Raw genomic sequence first — 9541 nt, forward strand, 5'->3', positions numbered from 1 at the left:
CAGACATTTTACATTTATTTTGAGTTTTTCAGAAGAAAATACTACTCATCTCCTCGTTTGGCCAAAGTAATATGCAAGATATCTGTTTTCATTTGAAAGGAAGTGTAGTTTAAGGACATTTAAGCTATCAGTAATGGTATGCAAATATAAATAATTTTTTTTTTTTTCTTTACAAGATTATTCACTAGTACTTCATTATAGGTAATAATAAAACAACCCCTTTGGGTAGAGTAAAATATACCAACATTTCCCTTCTGCATGTATTCACTTCAGGTACTCTAATCCAAAATAGACATCCTGTTATGCTGTTCTATCGAACAGTAGTATACAGGCAGTAAATTACACTTTAGTAGTTCTAACAGTTTTTTCTGGACCAAGTAAGCCACTTCTGTCTTAAAGATTACATAACTGGAACATGCAATAAAAGCATATTTACTCTTAGATGAAACTCTAGTATTATTTCACAATGGCACACGTTCTGGTGTCCAATGATTAACTAGATCAGACAGTTCATCTCTGATTTAATCTCTCTGGTAGGTAGAGCTCACACTTTCACTTGCCTTACCTAGCTAGACATTTTAATGAAGTTCTGTCCCTGTATATAGTCCACTCTCATCACACATGCTCCTAATGAGCCTGACTGGTTAGTGGTACCTGTGCTACCATCTGCAGTATCACACACTTATGAGCCACAACTCATTTTGTCTGAGAGTGACTGAAAACGTCAAAGGGCTCAGAAGAGTGAACACAGAAGGTGGCAGTGGGGAATACCTGTATGGACAGCACATGAGACAAACATCCTGTTACTGTATAGGTAAGGAGCGTTTTATAAACATGTTCATCCATTCTCACCCAGGAAATGCTCTTACCACTAATTCAAGTATTGCAAAAATAAGAGCATCTGCCTGGTTAAATAACTGAACCCACTCTCAAGAAGCTACTTCTCATGTGTCATCTGTACTATTATTTCTCAGAGGGCACTGAGGTTGTAAAGTTCTATAAGAGGATTCAGTGAGTAAAGATCCTCCAGCAAACTACTCAGCTAGCAATGGAATGGCTTTTTACCTTCCCTGTGAAGGTTAAAGGTAACCTTGGAGATCATCTACAGCATTTTGTCCACTTCAAATAAATGCCTTCTGCAGATCAAAATTACACAAATTAACCCCATCATGATTAAAATGAAGCTTTTTGAAAGAAGACAGCGACAGCATCAGCTGAAGAGGAGGTCTAACATGTAGGAATTTAAGGTGAGATCGAACATTCCTCATACTATATGCTGTGCCTAAGGTAGGGGTTTCCTCTTATTTTTCTGACCAAATGCTACTTAGAAAGAGCTTTAGATAAAAGAGAAAAACATACTGCCATAACAAAACCAACATTATCTGCTGGTAAACTATGTTACATGATTTTCTTTAGAGGTAGGGAAAGAGCTCTCAAAAAACCCCCAAAAAACCACCAAAGAACTTTGGGCTGCTATACTTAAATCCCTTGAAGAAAACTATGAAGATCACTATTGATTTGGCAAGAACTGCCAGAAGACACTCTTAGTGTAGCCCTAAATTCTCCAAAGATAATTAGCCCAATATTACAGTAACACACATATCAGGAAAATTGTGCTATTTATGGGAAGAGCAATGATTCTACCACAGCTTTCCTACTCTGAATGCAAACATTTTGTATTTCAGTCTTTAAGCGTGAGAAACATCTTCTCTTAAATTCTGAAGCCCAAGTATTACATATGCCATAGTATTTTCAGCCTCAAGAGTTGTCTGCAAATATTTTTTTTGGAACAACCTTTCCTTGGAAAATTATTTCCCCGAAGTCTTTTCTGTAATCTTTGGAAGTTTAAGAGTCAATGAAATTATGCCATAGCTAGCATGTAGAGTCTTACAGTTTGAAATTCTAAGCTGTTAAACCACTGATAAGTAATTTTTTTCCACCTCCAAATATCATCTATTGTCTTGTCTCCTTCCTTCTTTCCCTGACACTTAGGCTAGCTTCTGCCAGGTATTTGTAGCAAACTTCAACAGTGCTTCCTTAGGCGGGAAAGAATCATTCCCTATATATATATAAGCTGTCCAGTAACTTTTGAGAAATTTCCTGTGCCTCCTTGAACAAAAGTTGAGTAATTCAATGACAGGCAAGATTTCAGGGTTTTTAAATTATTTTTATTTTAAGGAATGAATTCAAATGAAGAGAATCACCAACAGAAAAGAAATAGGTACTGGCCTATAGGAGATACATGTGAATTTTCTTCCTCTTGACAGAGCTCGCATGGAGTCTTACAGTTTGAAATTCTAAGCTGTTAAACCACTGATAAGTAATTTTTTTCCACCTCTAAATATCATCTATTGTCTTGTCTCCTTCCTTCTTTCCCTGACACTTAGGCTAGCTTCTGCCAGGTATTTGTAGCAAACTTCAACAGTGCTTCCTTAGGCGGGAAAGAATCATTCCCTATATATATATAAGCTGTCCAGTAACTTTTGAGAAATTTCCTGTGCCTCCTTGAACAAAAGTTGAGTAATTCAATGACAGGCAAGATTTCAGGGTTTTTAAATTATTTTTATTTTAAGGAATGAATTCAAATGAAGAGAATCACCAACAGAAAAGAAATAGGTACTGGCCTATAGGAGATACATGTGAATTTTCTTCCTCTTGACAGCTGGCAGAAACTTGTGTCAGAAAATGCTTAGGTTGCCTTACTTCTGTCTCTAACTAGCAACATGCCGGAGCTTCTGCAGCTTTGCCCACAGTAAGTACCTAAGCAGTTCCTACGTAACTACATTACAGTGACTACAATTTGGAGCCCCAGGACAATGGTGACAGAAACAAAAATGAGTATCCCAGTAATGGAGAAGATACAAGTTTGACCTTTTTAAGAGTATCTTTCAAGAAGAATTGGCTCAACTCCTTGAGGTAGAATGGCATTCTTAGGCAGGACTGGAAGATTAATGTCACTGAAAGTCAGTCTTGCACAAAATTTCTTCTGTTTCAGTATCTCAAAAGCCTCCGTGCCAGAGGCACATACCAGAGTAAGGAATACAGGAAAAAAATAGGAAGGAAAAATAAATAGGAAGGAAAAAGATTATGATAGACTTCCAAGAGCTTCTGGAGAAAGATGGAAGAGGAGTGTTTCTAAAACAAGAGCTTGTGTAATAAATAAAAAAGCCAAGACACCCAAAGTAGCAATGTTAATATGCGCCATAAGTTTGGAGAGATTTTCTACAAAGAGATTGGAATAACAGTGAAAAAAAGAACAGACTGGCAATTACCCTACACCATGCCCTGTGCCTGTAATTTTAGATAAGAACTGATACATCTGGCTAGACTTTACTCTCAGACAGAGGATGACCTTAAGTGGAACATCTGCATGCATACGCAAGCACCATGCAAACACTTCAGGAGCGCAGAGGGTCAGTCATCCCAGAGAGATTAATTAACATTGAAACTAATCTCAGTCAAAATGCTATAATAAATTGCACACATTCATCCCACTTATATGCTTGAATAAATTTCCAATCAACAACCAAACAAGAATGAAAAGGTAAAAGCTAGCATCATTTCCCAGTCTGAGGTTCTCTCCTGTTACCACAGTTTGAGGAAGGTAATTGCATCTCATACCAAGTTCAGTAAGCAAGTGCAGTCAGTCACGTGGAAACAGAGCAAGAGCTCTTTTAGGTTTGAGAAAAGTACATTAAGCCAGTTTTGTCTTTATTTTCTGCTACAACTTTCTAAACTTTTGAAGGAGGTTGTCTATTTTGACTCTGTAAATAAAAACTTTTTAATCTTAAATTAGCACCAGTTAAGCTTGATTTTAAGGCAACTTGCTCACAGAAACCTTCTACTCTTCCAGACAGAGCAAACCTCCCAAAGTTGCTCTGGCAAAGACTAGAACTCTTTAAGATCTTGATGCAGTGTATAAAAAAGGCAACATACTTCCACTGAGCACTAAGGGCAAATGTAGGCATTAATATGCCGGGTTAGATGTGCAGAAAATGTCTTCTGGTTATTCATTAGTTACAGAAGCTCCTTTATCCTGCAGTAAGACAATGGAAACAGCCTGAACTTTAGTGTCCCCAGAAAAACACGCCAAAAATATATATGGACAAACACCTGAAGAAATAATGGTTTTACACTTTTGAAAAAAAAAAACCCTCTTAAGAAGGACTGTAGAACACCAAGGAGGCAAATTTCTTTTGAAACTATAGCATTTAAACTAAAAAAAAAAAAAAAATTGTTTCAGCAGAGATCTGGTTAAATTCAGAGAACAGATTTTTCCAGATTTCTTTTCACACAAAAAATATCATGTCTAGTACTGGCATTTAAAGAACGGAAAACTAAAAATCCAAAGTCAAAATTATCTAATTCAAGAACTGAGTAAGAGGAGAACATCTGAAGATTTGAGTCTAAATTTGCAACTAATATGAACTTACCAATATTCACAAACGAAGCAAGAGGCACACCACAGTTTATGACTATACTTTAGACATGTGAATATTTGGGGACTCTTAACTGTACTAGCACCAATAGGACACATTCCCAATAGTCAGGATTCAATTTTACTGAAGATCTTAATCAACAAGAAGAGTTTCCACATGTCTTCTGGAAGATTGCTTTGCAAAATGGTAAAAGTTATCTCATTTGTATGACAAAAAACTAGCAGGGATTTAATCACATCATGCAATTTTAAAGAAAATTGAAAATTAACATCTACAATGAATGCATTCTCCCTGTGCAATTAGACAATAATTAAATGCTTGGTAGTAGCAAAATGTTAGGAAAAAATGTTGAAAAACAAACAATAATCCAGGAAGTGACTTGTCTAACTGTATGACTTCACCAGCAATAACATTGAGAGCTTAATTTTTTTGTGGCAAGAGAGAACAATTAACAGAATACCTTCACTAGGACACTTTCTAGGAAGGTGGGGGGGGAAGAGAAAAAGATGGCAGTATTCTTGGACTTCACTGTAAGAAAAAGTAACAAAAGATGCTTAACAATTTCCTGCAAGACTTTTTGAAGTACAAAAGAAACTTTTTTTAATAGATTCTACATCTCACTGCAAGTCATCATAAACAAGTTTTGCTCTTTTTCTTAACAAAGAATGAAGTGTAAGTCAGAATTTTCTACTTAACGTCAATAAAATTATCAACAATATCTAGAATATCACGAGTGCTTCCATAAAAATCTGAATTTCACAGCTTGTTGATAAGGATTCACCTTTCAGTTCAAGAGAATCCTGAACACAGGACTGTTATTTAAATAAAAGTTAGTAATATCTTTATAAAGGTGATCCTAACTAACCACTGCTTACACCTGCCACTTTACAACAGAGGAACTGACCAAGACATAGCCTTGGTCCAGAGCCATCTAAGTGCCACCCTGAATTTATAGCAGCACCTATACAGGAAGAGGTCAGCAAAAGCACCACGCCAGGGCCCTTGCATCCATAGCAAGGATGCTTCCAACCAGATTGTTTCCTCAGTGAAGAAACTCAAACATGAATTTAAGAATAAGTATGGTTTTAGGCTAAAAAGTCTTAGCTTCAAATAAGGCAGCTCCCAGTTTATACCCAAAAAAATAGTTCTGAATGAGTATATATATGACTGAAATCACAGTTCTAAGATTTTAAAAAAAAACACAGAACAATATTTTCTGCATAAGCTCTAGGGGGGTTGCGGAGGAAGCATCTTTCTACTAACATGAATCATAATCATGCATGTTTCTTACCTGTTTTTCCTATGAAAAGTTGGTAAAAGTGTTTAGCAAGCTCCCTCCCAGCTAGCATCAAAAGAATGAAGTGCCTAGGTCCAGAGTCTCCCACATGCATTTAATTCTTGTCTCATCCTCTTCTACTGGAAATCTTTTACCATTACAGAGTCCGGACACCTCTACAACTATAAAATGTAAAAGAAATACCTGGGCCCCCCAACAGTGTCCTCTTCAAACAGATACCAGAGAGATGCTCATAGTTATGCCATGCCTATGCAGATAAACATTGGTTAAACATGAAACTGTTATCCAGCAGCGGAATCAGACACAAATTTGCCTTTTAAACATTTTTAGTCTAAAGTAAGGTCTCATAGAGCTTTAAAATAACAGAATCTTCTACACTAGATAAAATAACCCTTCCAATTCACTATCGGTATGGTATCATACTATGTACATGCATAGTATGTATATAGTCTGCATAGGCTGACACAGCCACTAAGAATGAAGGGCCAGCCTCTCCAGTAGAAAATAAAGCAAAATGACTGATGTAGTCAACAGGAGCTCCAAGTGCTTAAGAAATTTGGTTAGAATACCATTTTAACACCTGATCTAAACTCAACTTATCACTGTAGGCTTGGTATGAGCATTAAAGAGTTTACTAGGCAGTTACAAAATTGCAATTCACAGAATCACAAAATGGTTAAGGTCAAAAGAGACCTCTAGAGGTCAACCAACCCCCTGTTCGGGCAGAGTCACCTAGAGCAGGCTGCCCAGGACCACCTCCAGATGACTTTTTAATATCTCCAAGGATGGAGATTCCACAGCCTCTCTCTGGGCAATCTGTTCCAGTACTCACTCACCCTCCCAGGACAAAAAAAAAAAAAAAACACACAACGCAGGCGTTTCCTTACATTCAGAAGTCTGTACTAACAAAGTCCATCCACACTATTATTCTTCCTAAGAAAAACAGTTTCCCAAGAAAGAGACTGGGAATTTCGGCAGGAAGAAGAAAATCTGAAAACTCTTCTATTAAATCTAGGAAACCACGTCTATCGGTATATGCCACTGCCATGTAACACAAAGAAATAGTAGAATAAAATTCAGAAGTTCAGAATGTCAACATTTGTGTGGCAAACAATTACATCACTTTAAGTGTTTCATTTGAATATGCAGAAGGAATGTTTGCAACAAAAATTTGGAACTCTGTTTAGATCCCAAGCTAACCATTTTGGAAGACAGCCCACGTTAACATGCTTTAATTTAAAATGCTGCACGTCTACCAACTGTTAAAAGTACATTTGCGTTGGCTAGACTTAAGGAAGAATTTATTCACAGCATTCCATTCTGCATAACGTTGCAAAGCCGATACGAGTTCTACAAGTCTCAGATTATGATACAAATCTGTGTACATTGGTTCTTTAAATGTTTTGCCTCTGACTTTATCATAAATTGATAAAACAGGATTTAAATTATAAGCTCTGTATCTCTGACCATGAGAAGTGTTAGAAATTGCCTTATCTGGAGCTACCTGCAGATTTCGCAATTTTTAGCTTGGACACTGCAAGTGTGGAATGTCTTTCAGCACTAGTTAAATCCTGGTTTAAAGAACATTAACTCATCTCCCTGTAATCTATATTTCCTTATTGGAGTTAAGTTTCTACCTTCACTAATCAAGATCTACAGGAAATTACCCACAAGGTCTTGCCTGACACTATTTATGAAGTGACATAGCACTTCTCTAGTTTGATGACCTCCATCATGACATCTTCACAGATAAAAAAAATAAAAAAGGTTTAACAAAGTCTAGGTTTGAAGAGGATATTGGCAGTAGCAGCATTTACCATTTTAATCGGGTATAATATTGGCTTCATCTACTTAATGCATTTAGGAAGACGTTAAGAAAAAACAGTCCCTGTAAACTACTTAAAATTCTCACGATAAGCCTTTCTACAATTTAACTGAAAACTAAGACAAATCTAAGCCAAAAGGATTTTTATCTGAAACTAAATACAAGTCATTCAAACCAGGCATTTTATCAGTTTGAGTAGAATTAGAGGCAGTCAAATCTAATCTTCTGGTCTTCTGTTATTTATCAGAGGAAATGTACAGGTGACTGAGTATGCCCAAATCCCAAAGAACTAAGAGTTCATCCATGTATGGCATCTCAAGAAGGTCCAGTATAGGAAGAATATAGAACTTGTGACAACATTTCCTTTGATACTGAGATATATCTATTCGAAGCATAGAAGACTTCAAATATTAGAAAAGAATGAACCACCTGCTTTAGGGAACACACCTGTACTACAGGATCCCAACCAAGTTCACTTTCTGTAGAGAACTGAAGTCACACCTGCAGCATTGAAAAGAGAATGCTGTCAGCTTTAAGAACCTATTCAGATCACATTTTGTAGCCACAGAAAAACAGTATTTTTTTTTTTCAATCATTTAAACTAATCAGACACTATAGTATTAATCCTCAAAATCTCAGATATAATTTTATCTGTATTGGAATATTACAGTACTATCCAGAACTGCTATCCTTCCCTTTCCTGTCTTGGGCCAATATTGTCCCATCATCAGATCACATGTAACAAAACTACTTGGATAAATTTTCTTTGCATCACAGATGACATGCCTCCACCATTCTCCTTTAAACTCTCAGCTGTTTCCTTTTTTTGCTCCAATAACCATCAACTTTTCTTCACTTTCAAAATGTTTCCATAATTCTGACCATCTATTCTGCTTTCTTAATCCATCACACATCCCACCTGAGTTGTAATAAGCTTTTTTTGTCATCAGCTTCTCTCACATTGAACATAAACATGCGTAAGTCAGTATCTCTGATGCCATGTGTACAACTTCTCAGAGATTAGAATAGTATCAGCCTGTTAGAAAGTAGAGCACAACTGACCAAAAAATACTGTTGGAAGCTATGACCTGCTTTCCAAATCAAAGCTTAGAAGCATAAGATTTTCCTTTCTCCTCCTGAGCAATCATCCTGATTATCTGAGTAACACTAGCTACTTTGTTTTCTGGACCCTAGAATTTTCCTCATCATTAAAATTTCTTAAAACACCTGCAAGAGCAATCAAAAGACTGGAAGTTTATTAATAAACTTCTGCACAGCAAACAATGCAGATGTAGCACTTGATACTGGATGCTACGCTAAATTTCAGTTTCCTAAAGATTTAGAGAAGCCACACCATTTCCATGTGCTTCATGATTCATACAACAGGTCTTTAAAACTTTAATGCCCTGAATATCTTTTTGTTTTTCAGCATTCTGACATTACAGCTCAAATGAAGCATCCAAAGCAGCAACAACAAAAAAAATCAGTTCAGACTCACCGAGAAAGAATTGATATTATAAATCACTTTCTTGGGGACACCATAAGACACTCACCTTAATGAATGTACTAATCACGATCTTTCCAAATCTGAAAGTGTCATCAATATATTCCTATTTAAAAAAAAAAAAACCACACACCAAGTTTTATAAGCAAGATAAAAAAATTATTTATGAAACATAAATCAAGTCCATTTAATAATGCAATACAAGTCTAACCATGTAAAATACATATGCCACAGATAAAGAACAGCTATAAAGACTACAAATACAAAATGAGAGGAAATACAATAAATTCTACTGATAAAAGTATTTACTATTATTGTAACCTAACTTCTAAATTGGTTCCTTGAGCAATGCACAGAATAACGATTCGCTCAATTCAGTTCCTTTTATAAACATTAAAAAACCCACCCAAATTCCATCTCCATGACCTTCATTTATTGTTAGAACATTGTTTAGATAATACAGATATCAACACAGT

At 36.1% G+C, this 9541-nt stretch overlaps 1 protein-coding gene across 1 annotated transcript in view; it reads right to left on the reverse strand.

Annotated features, from left to right (window-relative positions):
• Positions 1-9172, reverse strand: part of LOC103894033 (period circadian protein homolog 2-like) — a 41276-nt gene extending 32104 nt beyond the window's left edge. The window contains 3 exon segments of the mRNA XM_009273339.2: positions 5920-5983; positions 8009-8062; positions 9115-9172. The gene's annotated coding sequence lies outside the window, so the exon portion shown is untranslated.
• Between the last annotated feature and the right edge of the window lie 369 nt (positions 9173-9541).

The sequence above is a fragment of the Aptenodytes forsteri genome, unplaced genomic scaffold, assembly GCF_000699145.1.
Source record: "Aptenodytes forsteri isolate BGI_AS27 unplaced genomic scaffold, ASM69914v1 Scaffold382, whole genome shotgun sequence".
Lineage (NCBI taxonomy): Eukaryota > Metazoa > Chordata > Aves > Sphenisciformes > Spheniscidae > Aptenodytes > Aptenodytes forsteri.